Raw genomic sequence first — 4,512 nt, 5'->3', positions numbered from 1 at the left:
CCTGGCTCTGGTCTCCCCCTGGCACTGGTCTTCCCTGGTGACGGAGAGGAGGGGGATGAGGATGTGGGATGGTGGCACCCTCTGCCTCCAGTGTTTGGCGTCAGAGAATTGCTCACTCAGCCTGCCCTGAAGTCTTAGCTGGAGTGGGAAGGTCAGGAAGCCAGCATGCAGGCAGGGGAACAATTGCGCCCTTCACCACCCCTCCTGACACTCTGCCTCTCCCCATTACCTCACATGAGGTTGCAACTCATGTTACCTCCATGGGGTAACAAATGGGGTACCTTGGTACCCCATTACCTACTAACATCTCACCTTCATTCCTGTCCCTCACCACGGCCCCCCATCTGACCTGCCAGCTCTGTGGATCATTGCAGTCCCTGCTGTGAGTTGGTATGGCATAGCTGGCTATGGCTGCAGCCAAGGGAGGCCACTGTGCCACGGCGAAGACATCGCTGACCCTGCACTCAGAGGACCGGGAGGGTCCCTTCACAAAGAACACAGCCCCACATGCTTGGCCAGCACAGTGCTCCTGTGCAACAGGGATAAATCGCTGCTTGGACAGCTCCCTCAGTGTGGCCAGGCCATCCGCATGTCCAGTTTATAAGCAACCAGCACAACCTTGGCATTGGGACAAAACTCCTGAGTCTCCCCTTGAAACTTCTTGAGGACACTATCCAGTGTTTCTTGTCAGCTAATGTAGAAGCAGATGAACACAGTGTCTGAATCAGGACAGGACAGGGGCCGCACCTTATCATAGTAAGAGGAACCTGAAGTGTCCCACATGTTGAGCTTAAGATGCTGCTTGTGTACATCGAAGCTCAGGGCGTGGTTCTCAAACACGATGAGCACATAACCCCCTGCGCAGGTGGGGTAGGCGTCCTTGGCAAACGCCCATAGCAGTGCCATCTGCACTCCACATCCCCTACCACCGTGATCTTGCAGCATCTACTGTGACCCTCCATGGTCCTGGCTAAGCACCTCCTCCCAGTGTCCCCCCCGCCCCCCGGGCATCACTGCCTCCTCTCCTGCTGCTGCAGCTGGCATCTCACAGCCCCACTGAGACTGCACCTGGGGCTGGGTGCCCCCTTTGTATCCCCCAGCCCCTTAAAAATTCTTAGGGCACACTGGTGTGCTGTGTCACCCTGGTTGAAAATCACTGACCTAGAGGGTAATACGCTAAGTGAAATTAGACAGAAAGACAAATATCATGTGTTTTCACTTATGTATGGAATTAAAGGGCAAAATAAACAAACGAAACAGACTCGTACATACAGGGAAGAGACTGACGGTTGCCAGAGGAGAGGGGTGTTGGGGGTTGGGTGAAGGCATTGAAAAGTGCAAATTGGTAGCTCCAGCGTAGTCACAGAGATGTAAAGTACAGCACAGGGAATAGAGTCGATAATATTGTAGTAACTATGTATGGTGCCAGGTAAGTGCTGGAAATACTGGGGAAAACACTTTGTAAAGTGTACCGTTGTCTAATCAGTATGCTGTATGCCTGAAACTAATTCAAAGTAATATTGAGTGTGAACTAACTGAAAAATAAAATTAATTTTAAATAACAAATACTACTTTTTAAAAAGATGAAAGTGAGAGAGCATGGGGGAAGCATTCTGAGGAGTTTGGAGGCCAGCTGCCAGCCAGCCCCTCCTTCACGCCTGCAACTTCGGGAAAAACACCAGGGCACCCGGTTGGCCCACGCGCCCCTATGTAAATCGAGACCTCTAAGCCGTGCCGGCCCCAGCAGGTGCTGACCGATTTGCCATGTTTTCCATACGTGCTTTCATTTACACTTACTCCTTCCCACAGACTCAGTACCAAGACTCCCAAAAATAACACAGCTGCATTATATATGTCAAGATAGATTTTGAAGAGAATTCTGAAAACTACTATCGACATTGCATTGTTCTATCAATACAGTTGTTGAAACTGCCGTCTATTATCTGTCAAGTTTCTCAAAATCAGTAAGTTTCAACTTTGTCATGCCTTTTTATTACACTTTTATGGCCTAAATTTTTAAAGCATTATAATAAGCATATTCTTATTCTATAGTCATATTTTAAGTATGTATGACTTCTAATTCAAAAATGATGCTCAGAATTTCAGCACTGAGATTTTCCTAGTTTGTATAGATATAATTTTCTTAGTTTGAAGAATTCCTACATTTAACCAAATACTAAATGTTGTAATATGCCCGGATGCTCCCTTAAAAGTTTCATAATGCTGTAATATGCCTTATGACTTTCCCGTACCCTTGAATTTTCAAGATTCATTGCATTATACATATATCTTTAATGTTACTGACTTTAATGCTTTAATGTGGTTTTCAGATATTTTGCTAGCACTTGAAATATGCAGCTAAATAAGAAACATTACCAAAGTTTGCAACATTTATTTTGAAATAGTTACATGACCAAAATATAAGGAAATAATTTTGAATTGTTTCTCCAAAATTGTCTTTTTCCAAGGAGCACTATTATTTTCAACCACCAATGACTTATAAATAATATAATCCATCGAGCTGACGAGACCACATTTGACTTTTATCTGCTGTACTATCGCGAATGGGAAGTAGAGTGCGATGCTATAGCAAATCTCTTTGGTAAGTTTTTTGCAAAATATGTAAAAAGTGTACGTGAAATAATTTCAGTATCTTCTTGTATAAATTCACTGCAATGTCACCATCAAAAGTGTTGGAAGTAGTTCAAGAACCACAGGTCATTTTTCTGGTTTTCCAACATTAGTGTCTCCATTTTGTGAACATTTGTTATAAGTTAACATAAATGAATGGCACTCAGCCAGTAACTTATTTTCATTCCCCAAACTTTAGGCTGCAACAGTAACTATTTCTTTCAGGATGATAATTAACTGATTAACGTAGGCATTCGGTTTCTCTTTCTTTCATAATACAAACATGATTTTTCTTTTACACAAAGAGTATAACACTTTTCTTAATAGTTTATCTCTAACTTGAATTTTCCATGATGGGGCATAACAAGGATTATGGAGTGTGATCATTATTTTTGTCAGGAGACTGTTAAGAGAGTTAACACTTCTTTCTTGATACATGCTCCATTCAAAATACAGCATCAATGCTCTTCTTAACATTTTTTTTAACATTACATTTTGAGATCAAGTTTAAGTAAAACCAAGAACTGACTTTCATTAGAGTAATTTTGTTTCAAAAACAATCCATAATTCTAAATGCAGGATATTAAATCTCCTTACAATAAGAATCTTCTCCCACACTGACTTCCCATGACTTTGGAGACTTATCTATCTAACAGTCGATGAATGTAGTTTAATGACAGTAACTCTCTGCTCTCATTACCAGAAAACAAAATGAAGAGAGCAAATTTAAAACAAGAATGACAAAATATTCTTTATTACAAATTGTATAATCTGGAAATCATGAGGGTCTTAATTACATTTATCGGGGTCACCCAGAACTCTGCACGTGCAAGGCTCTGTGCGAGGCGCTGTAGCACAAGAGTTAAAGCAGAGATGCGGCCTTCCCTGACGAGTTGCCTTTCTCTGAGTCAGGGGTAGACCTGAAGAAGACCCTCGGCCATCCAAGATCCAGTAACTGTTTGCGTACCAACCGCCTCCAATATACACCTCCGATATGCAAGATATGAAGGAATTTAGAAGGCCCACATTTACCCTGAAGGAACATGTCTGCTTAAGATTTCTGCCATAAAAACGAGAGGATAGTACTAAACTACATACTAGACCATAAATGTTGCAAGAGTTAAGAAAGTTATTGTCTTAGGTAATTAAAGGACAATCTGTGTATGTTGGGAATTGCTGTTTTTTTTTTTTAATTTTCGTTCTGGAATGTAAAGCTCTTTATAATTCAATTGTAGTTGACATATAATATTATGTTAGCTTCAGATGTACAACATAGTTATTTGACATTTATATACCTTACAAAGCGATCACCACAAGAAGTCTAGGAATCATCTGTCACCATACAAAGTTATTGAGATATTGACTATTTCCTGTGCTGTACTTTACATCCCTGTGACTTATTTATGTTACAAATTGTACCTCTTAATCCCCTTCACCCTTTTGCCCATTCTCCCACCACCCAACCCTCTGGAAACCATCAGGGTTTTTTTTCTGTACCTATAAGTCTGTTTGTTTTTGTTTGTTCATTTGTTTATTTTTTTAGATTTTACTGTATTTTGAAGGAGGCATGAAATTTGGGATTTATAATAGAGACGATGCTAAGCAGTACAACAAAAATAGAGTAATGGAGGCTGAGATAAATGTTATTTAGAATTATTTCAGGAAACCAATCTAGATGTAAATTTAATGCAAATTAAATGGTGTCTACCCTCTAGGAACTTATGTTCTAGTGGAAGACTAAGTACAACAAGATCCAAATGTGTTAAGAGACATGAAATTAGTACAACCAAGAGCGTTCATAGTGCAAATACGGGAGCTCTACTGGTAGAGTTGATCAGGGAGTGCTTTATGGAGTATTTATGAGGCACTTAGGCTTGGCCT

General features: G+C 41.0%; 1 pseudogene; it reads right to left on the bottom strand.

Annotated features, from left to right (window-relative positions):
* Positions 1-314: 314 nt before the first annotated feature.
* Positions 315-962, bottom strand: LOC112309235 (rho-related GTP-binding protein RhoN pseudogene; annotated as a pseudogene).
* Positions 963-4,512: the final 3,550 nt, after the last annotated feature.

Source organism: Desmodus rotundus, chromosome 3 (genome assembly GCF_022682495.2).
Source record: "Desmodus rotundus isolate HL8 chromosome 3, HLdesRot8A.1, whole genome shotgun sequence".
Taxonomy (NCBI): Eukaryota; Metazoa; Chordata; class Mammalia; order Chiroptera; family Phyllostomidae; genus Desmodus; species Desmodus rotundus.
This window is presented reverse-complemented; position numbering and strand designations above follow the sequence as displayed.